Here is a 9,996-nt window from a genome sequence, read left to right on the forward strand (position 1 = left end):
AGAGAGCTCTTTGTAAGCCTTCAAGCATGATAAAGCATGAGTTATTGTTCTCATCATTATTAGGACCCATACTCAGAAAACTAGGATATGTGTCACCTGCCCTCTCACATGCAGGGTCCTCAGAATAGCTAGTCCAGGTTCAAGGTATTCTGTGGCTCTGAAACTACTCAACCTAAGAGCTCATGAGCCCCCACCAATGTTTACCTTTCTCTAGTCAGCCAGAGGATACAATTAGTTCAAAACAAAGGTATTGATAGAATAAAAAACACAGTTAGATTTGTAATAGAACATTCCTGTCATAAATTCACAGATATACACATCATTATTAAAAGAGTGAGTATGTATAGAGATTCTGCATCAGGGCCCACCCATGGAAGGGTAACTCACACATCTTACTCTACAGCAGTAGGTGTCAAACTCAAACGCACAGGCCTGCAAAACTCCCAAGTGCAGCCTGAGTCAAATATAAATGTCGTTGAGAAATGTTTAACCAGGAGAGCCAGCTGAAATTAAGATTTCTAGCCTCCAGTCTAGACTTTGAGACAGCTGTGATTATAGAGAAATGTTTAACCAAATAAATAACAATACAATATGACTGCCTGAGCCATTTTGACTTCGTTCTGCTAGGGTATAGTGGCTAAAACACCTCTCTAGTAAGAATAGGTTGGGGGGGAGCAGCTAGGTGGCGCAGTGGAGAAAGCACCGGCCCTGGATTCAGGAAGACCTGAGTTCAAATCTGGCCTCAGACACTTGACACTTACTAGTTGTGTGACCTTGGGCAAGTCACTTAATCCTCATTGCTTCCCCCCCCCCAAAAAAAAAAATAGGTTGCCTTCTCATTAGTCATAGCAACTACATCCAGCTAACAGAAATCAAGCCCCTGGAGGGTAAGATGCAGGTCTCAATGGGCAGAGAGGTGAGGACCCCGGATTTCCTCCATGCGGGGCCTCCTGCTGCCAGTGTGGATTGGAAGCCCTCCACGCCTCAGTGGATGGTTTAATGAGTGGCCCAAAGGGTTGGGTCCCTGCCTACTCCGCATGGGTGTCCCTGGCCTTTGGACTGCACAACGTGTGGGAGCATTAAAGGCCCCCAGGCCAAGGGGCAGACCCTGCACTAGAGAAAGGAGTGAGTAGTGTGGCTAGAGGAGGTGTGACTCACAGTAGGTTCTGGGATGAGATAGGACCAGAAAGCTCGGTGAGCCCAGCCCGGAAGAACAGCTAATGAAGTGAATAAACAAAAGAGAAGACTCCTTGCTTGAGGGCTTATTGCCTGCCTGGGCCTGTCAGAAACACCAACATGCCTGAGATTGCTTAGTCCCTAGCTTAGTATTTCTGATAAAGGCCTCATTTCTAAAATATATCAGGAACTAAATCAAATTTATAAGAATGTAAGTCATTCCCCAATTGAGAAATGGTCAAAGGACAGTTTTCTGATGAAGAAATCGAAGCTATCTGTTCCCATATGAAAAAAAATGCTCTAAATCACTATTGATTAGAAAAATGCAAATGAAAACAACTCTGAGGTACACACACATATATCAGATTGGCTAATATGACAAAAAAAATAATAAATGTTGGAGAAGCCGTGGGAAAATGGGAACACTAATGCATTGTTGGTGGAGCTGTGAACTGATCTAAGCATTCTAGAGAGCAATTGGGAACTATACCCAAAGGGCTATAAAGCTGTGCGTACCCTTTGACCCAGCAATAGCACTGTTAGGTCTTTTTCCCAAAGAGATCATAAAAAAAAGGAAAATGACCCACATGTACAAAAATATTTATTGCTGCTCTTTTTGTGGTGTCAAGGAATTGGAAATGGAGGGGATGCCCATGAACTCAGGAATGGCTGAACAAGTTGTGTTATATGAATGCAATGGAATACTATTGTTCTGTAAGAAATGATGAGCAGGTGGATTTCAGAGAAACCTAGAAGGACTTGCATGAACTGATGCTGAGTGAGATGAGCAGAACTGGGAGAGCATTGTACACAGTATCAACAACATTGTGTGTTGATCAACTGTGAGAGACTTGACTCTTCTCAGCAACGCAACGATCCAAGATAATTCCAAAGGACTCATGATGGAAAATGCTCTCCATCCACATCCAGAAAAAATGAACTATGGAATCTAGATGCAGATTGAACCATATTATTTCTATTTTTTTTGGTTTTGTTTCTTGAGGTTTTTCTCTTTTGCTCAGATTCTTCTTTCACAGCATGACTAATGCAGAAATATATTTAATGTGATTGTACATATATAGCCTACATCAGATTGCTTGCTGTCTTGGGGAGGAGGGAGGGAGGGGAGAAAGGGAGAAAAATTTGAAACTGGAAATCTTATAAAAACAAATGTTATGGGGCAGCTGGGTGGCTCAGTGGATAAAGCACTGGCCTTGGATTCAGGAGGACCTGAGTTCAAATCCGACCTCAGACACTTAACACTTACCAGCTGTGTGACCTTGGGCAAGTCACAACCCTCATTGCCCCACAAAAAAATTTTTTTTAAATGTTGAAAACTAGCTCTACATGTAACTAGAAAATAATAAAATACTTTTATGATGTAAAAGAAAGAATATAGCATTTGAAAACATAAAATAAAATAAACAAGGGAGGTAAAAAAAAAAAAAAGAAGCCCCTGGCTTTCTAAGGAGGCAGAGACAGCAGCAAAGCCAAAGCCCAGGTGACACCCTGGGCGACCCAGATCAGTGGGGGTCATGCATCTGTGATAGGAGGAGCAGGGCTCAGATCAGTTTGGAGGGAGGGTGACCATTGTTCCTCAGATTCCTGGACATACGTGGAGTCCCATCCCAAAGCTGGTGGCCTGCAGGAGGCTTCCTGACCCACCAGCCAGGGTTGATGGGGAAGGCGCTGACGAAGCAAGTGGGACAGGGTTTACGTTGGCTTTGCTCAGGCCAGAACAAGGCACTGCAGGGCAGCCTTTAGGGAGGCTGGCCTGGCACCGAGAGCTGCCTCCCATGGGCCCCCAGGATCAGGTGGCTCAGGGAGTCAGCCACATTCTGCCCAGCATGGCCGAGCCCTCGCGCTGACAGGAAGGACCTGGCCATTTGCACGGATTGGCAATCCTTTCTTCCTGCGGCCTCCCTCCTCTAGGGAACCCCTTGTTAGGTCTCCAGAAGAGGGGTGACTGGAGCATGATAGAGGCAGATTGAGGCTGACAATTGGATCAGCTCCTCACTGAAAAGTTTGAGACAGAATCTATGGCCACACCATCTGCATACAATTCTCTGAGCTGGAAGGGATGGGAGATGGAGGCTCACCTGGGGGCGCAGGTCAATGCAGCTGGATCCAAGTGTGCAGGAAAGGAAGGAATGTCCAGTGAGGCTGGACAGGTAGGTTGGGGCCAGACTGTGTAAAAAGAAACCAGCAGAGTTTACATTTTATCTTACAGAAAAATGGGAGCCATGACAGGTTGATGGTTTTTTTTCTTCTTTGGGTGAAGTGTCTTACCCAGATTCACACAGCTAGCAAGTATATGAGGCCAGATTTGAACTCAGGTCCTCTCTATCCACTGCATCACCTAGCTGCCTCCATGGTAGATTCTCAAACCAGGGAATGACATCTTATCAATTTCCCTCCAACATCGGTCCTTTCCTCTGTACTCACATAGTCACAACCCTAGTTATTACCTCTTACCTGGACTCTCCCTTCTCCAATTCATCTTCTGCAAAGCTGTTGAGGCAATGAAGCTCTGATCAACCCCCTGCTCAATAAACTGAGTGGCTCCCTATTACTTCAAGGATCAAACACAAATTCCTCTCTTCAGCATTCAAAGCCTTTCACAACCCACAGCCCCCCTTCCTGTACGGCCTTATTACACATTGGTCCTCTTCAGCCTGACCAGACTGCTCATCTGGCTGCTTCTCACCCATGACATTCCAGTCCTGCCTCCATGCCTTTGTACAAGTAGTCCCTCATGCTTGGTATGTCTCCTTTTTCACTGGCACCTCTTCTAATGCCTAGCTTCTGCCACAGCTCAGCTCATGCTGGAAGTCTTTCCTGACTTTCCCTGGGCCTCCCTTTACCCCAGATTTCCTTGAGTCCTGTATATTGATAGGTAAGAGACTCCCCCAACTGAACTTCCCCAATTGGACTATTTAATGTTTGTCTCTCCCAGAAGAGTCCCACTGTAGGTGCTTCATTATCTGACTAATTGCTGGCTGATGGTGAAAATGACCTTTCTAGAAGATTCATCTGCCTGCCTTTCGTGAGTGGTGGGGACTGGCAGTAGACAGGGCTGGTACCCCCCTTCGGAGGTCCTGAGGCCCAAAGGACTTCTCCCTGGCAGCTGACAAACCAGAACTCCTGACCTCTCTCAGAAAAGATGCCAGATACCTTACTGAGACTTGGAAATCCCCCAGCCCAGGGTCCTCTGTTTCTGGGTAAGTCACAGAGCCTTGTCTGCTGTTTGTAAGCTCCCCACTTGTTTCCTCAAGGAAACCACTTCCCCTCATTGGAGGGCCAACTAGGGTGTCTGGGGAAGTAGCAGCCACCCTTCCCTCATGCCTGGCCTCAGGAAGCCCTGGACGGAAGGAGGAGCCCACCAAAGAGAGGGCAGTCTGCTGAGCGCCCTGGCATCCCTGCAGGACCCCCTCACATGCAAGTCAATTCAGCCAATACTTAGGATGTGCCTATTCTGGGCAGAGACACCACGGGGATTGGGCTGGGCGGAGGAGGTGCAGACATTAAGTGAGACCCAGCCCCTTCCTTCATGGGGCTCCCCAGAAAATTATACCGACCATGAGGCGAATGCATGACAGTTGTGGGCAGTCCCGGGAGAGAGAAATCAGGGATGGCAGCATGGAGGTGGTGGCACTGGGCCACAAAGGATGGATGGGATTCCAACAGGGAGAATGGAGGGGAGGACATGACCAAAGGCCGGGAGGCAGGAAAGCGAGGAAAGAACACGGCCAGAATTGGGAGCTTTCTTGTTTGTGCAGAGCGAGACTATTTGGGTGCATGGGGGGAGGGGGGGGCGGACAGGAATGAATGCCCCGGTCCCTTCTGGGGCTGCCATGGAGCCAGGGTCTCCTAGATGGGGGCTTCCATCCTCTCAGTTTGCCCACATGATGCCGCCGCTCCCCATCTTCCAAAGGGCTCTTGGGGCCTTGCTCCAAGTTTCTGTGGATGGGGGCAGGGGTGCTCCTGGGCTGGCCTTTCTGGCATTGTTCTTCACAGGCAATGTGTTGCAGCGTGTGGCTCTCTGTTCCCGTGGGGCAAACTTAGAGAGTTTGCTGCTTCAGGTAATCCTCGACCAGAGCTTGGTCCTAAAGGGTCCCAAGACCAATGAGGTCTTGAAGAGAATCTTAGGGGCGCAGTGGCAGAGGTCATCCAGCAGGGGGCAGCAGAGGGCAGCAGATGAAGACCTCCCTGAAGCCTCTAGACCTGGCTAATGCAGGACAATCGAGGGACCTGGCGGGAAGTTACCAACCTGGAGTGTTTGTGGGAGAGGGGAAGAGGAGCTGCGATGGGGGAGAAGAGCCACATTCGCAGCTCCCTCCAACTCTGCTATTGCTGTCCAGGGTACCCATCCCTTGCCCCCTCCCCAGAGCCCACCAGCTGCCAAAGCAGCCGGCCACTGGTGTCTCTCCCACCAGTCCTCTCCGCTCACGATGCAAAGGGCTGCCCCTGAAGTCAAGGCCCTTGTCACCTCTGCCTAGACTATTACCCTCACCTGCCTGCCCACGGCTGCCAGGAGGATTGACCTAATGCTCAGTCATGACCAGACCCCTCCCCTGCTCTAGAAGCCACAATCCCTCCCTATTGTCTCCAGGACCAATTTTTTTTTTTTTAATTCTGGGCTTGGCATTTAATATTCAAAATCTGGCTGTACTCTACTTTCATGGTTTTCAGGTGGTGCAGTGATTTTCAAATGATCTCTCCTGGATTTATTTTCCAGGTGAGCTGTTTTTCTAAGGAGATATTTCACATTGCCCTCTATTTTTCCATTCGATTGGATTTGCTTTACCATGTCTTGGTTTCTCCCTCTCTCTCCCTCTCTCTCTCTCTCTCTCTCTCTCTGGCAATGAGGGTTAAGTGACTTGCTCAGGGTCACACAGCTAGTAAGTGTCAAGTGTCTGAGGCCACATTTGAACTCAGGTCCTCCTGAATCCAGAGCCGGTGCTTTATCCACTGTGCCACCTAGCTGCCCCCGTGTCTTGGTTTCTCATAGTCACTAGCTTCCATTTGTTCAATCCTAATTCTTAGGCAATTATTTTCGTCAGACAGCTTTTTTATCTCCTTTTCCATTTGACTTTTCAAACTGTTGACTTTTTTCTCATGACTCTCCTGCCTGCATTGCTCTCATTTCTCTTTCCATTCTTTCCTCCCTCTCTCTACATCTTCCTTCTATCTCTCCTACTTTCTCTTCAAAGTCCCTTTTGAGTGCTTCCATGGCCTGAGACCAGTTCATATTTTTCTTGGAAGCTTTGGATGTAGGGGCCCTGAGGTTCTTTGCCTCTTCTGAGGGTGCACCTTGATCTTCCTTGTCGCTGAAGAAACTTTCTATAATTCCGAACTTTCTTTGTTTTGCTCATCTTTTACTTGACTCCCCACTGGGGGGCCCTGCTTCTAGGCTACACTACTGTCCCCAGCTTCAGAGGGTCCCAAGTGTTTTGGTTTGAAGGAGGGCAGGTTTTTCTCTTGCCTGGCCTGTTCTCTGGTCCGAAGATAACCTCAAGCCAGCTTGCTAGTTAACCAGCCAGCAGATCGCTGTGGCGGTTTTTAGCTTGGACGAGCCTGCGCCCTTTCCCCACCTGGGCCTCCTGCCACTCAGGTTCCCCGATGGGGAGGGACAGCTGAATTCCTCCCTAGGTCCCATTGATACCCCTGCACTTCCCCCCCCCCCAGCCTTTCAGCCCTCTCACCCAACCGCAAGCTCAGTTCCAGAAGACGCTGGTGCTGCAGCTGATTCAGAGGCTCCGGGGTTAAGTTCCTCTGGTACGGCATACCTGGGGTTCCGTGATCTCGGGGTTGGACTTTACTCACAGCCCAGCACAGCCCCCTTTAATCTATTTATAGCTGGAAAATGATCTCAGCCCGTATTTTTGTGGGTTTTTCTGCTCCAGGGGTTCTTTTATTGCTGTTTTTGGGGTAGTTGTATCAGGAGCTCTGTACATTTAATGTCTTTCCCTGTACTCTTACTTTCGAGATTTAATTTGCATCATTCATTCCTCCCTTACCCTACATTCCATACAAACCGGCTGCCTGACGGTTCGAAGTAAAAAACCAAAACATTGTGCATTTTGGGTTTCAGATCTTTTGTGGTGGTGGTTGTTGTTGAATAGTATTCGACTCTCCATGACCCCATCTGGGGTTTTCTTGGCAAAGATACTAGTAAGTATCTAAGGCTGAATTCGCACTCAGGAAGATAAGTCTTCTAGGAGCAGGACCCGAACTCTAGCTATGTTTTTCAAATCTTTTAGAGACGTTTTATTTACGCATCTGCACAGATGCAGGAGCAGCTAGGGGGTACAGTGGATAGATAGAGTGCGGGTCCTGGAGTTAGGAAGGCTCATTTTCCTGAGTTCAAAGCTGGCCTCAGACACATGACAGCTGTGTGACCTTGGGCAAGTCACTTCACCCTATTTGCTTCAGTTTCCTCATCTGTAAAATGAGCTGGAGAAGGAAATGACGAACCACTCCAGTATCTCTACTAAGAAAACCCCAAATGAGGTCACAAAGAGTTGGACGTGACAGAAACGACTGAACAGCAATGCATAGCTGTATATATACAAGTATTGTGGCTTAAAGGGAGATCCAACTGGCTAACTGAAACTCGCTCCCCAGGCAAAGTCTTTGGGTACACATATATTTTAGTATTAAGCAACAAATACCTAGTTCCACAGTCCGGACCAAGGCAGGGCTCAGAGACAGATAACAATGTATGATTGCTAAACAAAACAATAGCTATTCAAAATGCCTTTCCACTCGGGACAATCAACAATCAACAATCGTCTCCCTCATTCAGGCCAGGCTTGCTCTAAAGTGGAGGGGCTTCTGCTGATTTAGCTCACCTGGACAGCCCCAGGCTGGGGGAAGGGACTAGGAGGGTGAAGTCTCCTTGGTTTCAGGCCTGGGACTGACCAGGTCCATTTCATTCAGTGAGTCCAAAGGCTTCACCGGATTCTGAGGGAAAGATAATTTCCTAATCTTTCTAAAAGAGAAAGGGGTAAGGGGGGGTGCTAATTGGGTTTCCATATACTCCAGTGGGGAACAGAGGTTCAGCCCTGGAGGCATATGGGGAGGAAGGGATGACAGGAGAGGCCATAGGGAGATGCCTGGAGGGTAGCGGGGCCTGGAGTTTTGGTGCAAGAGAGCCAGGAGAGGCCCCCCAAGCGGGAAGGGGATCAGGTGTAAATGTCCCTTTCTTCTTTACTTAACTAAGGTCTCCCACCCAACCAATGTAAGCCTTCGGAGGGCTGAGCTGCTTTGCTTTCTGTGTCTCAAAGTGGGCGCTCAGCAAATACTTGTCGAATGGATGACTGATGTCCCTTGCACCTGTTGTTGTGTTCAGTTGTGTCCTACTCTCCATGACCCCATTTGGGGTTTTCTTGGCAAAGATACTGGGGTGGTTGGCCATTCCCTTCTCCAATTTTTTTCCCACATAGTAAGGTACAAATGAATTAAAGCAACTTATAAATGCTGCGGTGAATTAAAGACGAGGTTAGGAATGAACTGAGTTCTGGGTCAGAATCAGAGCCTGGTCCAATTAAGCTCGCTTCACACCTAAATAGGATCTGGACAGCTCCAGGGAAGCCAAAATGTCCTGGCACCATTGTGGCCTCTTGGTGTGCTGGGGACACAGTGGTGGTCTCAATAGGCACTGGGCCCCTCATCAGGAGAGCCAAGCCCAGAGACGAGGGGCAATAAGTGGCTGGCAGGACCAGCAGACTCTCCTCCTGTTGACAAGTACAAAGCCTGGGCATGACTCAGGTCCACCCTCAGCTGCCTTTTGGGAGAAAAGAAAATTAAGATGTGTTGGGGGGGAAGCCCCCAAAACTAAGAAGAATGAAAGTTTACAAAAGCACAAGAAGAGCCCAGGGCCCTCCCTGGATCCTCAAATACACCAGGGCCAGAGCAAATAAAGCATCCTGAGCAGAGAGCATAGATTTACAAAGGCAGCATTAGAATCTGTTTGGGACTCCAGTTCCCATTTGTTTACCTTTTGCTTCAAATTCATCAACATTGTTAGTGAATGTGCAGTTCAAACCTATTCGAGAAAAGGAAATGTGTAAAAATTTGTAAGACGATTAACCAACTCAGAGTTGGAAGGTACCACCCATTTAGGCTCTCGGTAGGAGACCAAGAGTCCTTCCCTTCCCCAACAAGTGACGATCTTTGCTTTAAGACCCCAGGGGAGAAAGGGCCCCCAACCTCCCCTTCCTGTCGTTCCTCCCCTCCTCAAACCTGGGGACCACTTGAGCTTGCCACCCCCACCCCTAGGGTTTGTGCCTGCTGGAGCAAGAGCTAGATTTTCCATAGAGCCGCCAGCTCGATGACCTTGGCTAGTGTTTCAGCCATTAGGAACTATTAGGCTCCAGTCCTGCGGCAAAGCACCTGCTTCTGATTCTATCCCAGCTGGGATTTGCAGAGGAGGGGTGGGGGCAGGCACTGCTCTTACAAAAGCTGTCTGACATCTGGGTTATATAGCAAGAGGAGGTTATCCCCCGGGGAGTTCAAGGACACCTCCACTGTCCATCAGTAAAGGGAAGGGAAATCGATTGTCTCATGACAACCAGAGTGGGGTGAGGGGGCGTCTGTCTCTTAGTCACTGCTAGCACGATTCCTGCCAGAGTCCTCTTTAATTGGCTGATCCTTCACTTAGAAGATGGCCTTCTAGCTGAGAGCCAGTGTGGCTTTCGGAAAGGGATGAGGAGAGAGTGATACGGTGTTTGCTGGCCAGCCACTGTAGGAGAGAAGCCGGAGCAGAACAGAGGTCTGTACACAATGTTTGTTGATCCAACCAAGGCCTTTGAGACT

The 9,996-nt window shown here is 48.5% G+C and overlaps 1 long non-coding RNA gene across 1 annotated transcript; it reads right to left on the minus strand.

Moving 5' to 3' along the window:
- Positions 1-3,312: 3,312 nt before the first annotated feature.
- Positions 3,313-9,605, minus strand: LOC122729207. Its single transcript, XR_006353313.1, has 3 exons — positions 9,574-9,605; positions 9,179-9,226; positions 3,313-3,363 (listed from the first exon to the last, which is right to left on the minus strand). It is a non-coding gene; the product is annotated as an uncharacterized LOC122729207 (long non-coding RNA).
- Between the last annotated feature and the right edge of the window lie 391 nt (positions 9,606-9,996).

The sequence above is a fragment of the Dromiciops gliroides genome, chromosome 5, assembly GCF_019393635.1.
Source record: "Dromiciops gliroides isolate mDroGli1 chromosome 5, mDroGli1.pri, whole genome shotgun sequence".
Lineage (NCBI taxonomy): Eukaryota > Metazoa > Chordata > Mammalia > Microbiotheria > Microbiotheriidae > Dromiciops > Dromiciops gliroides.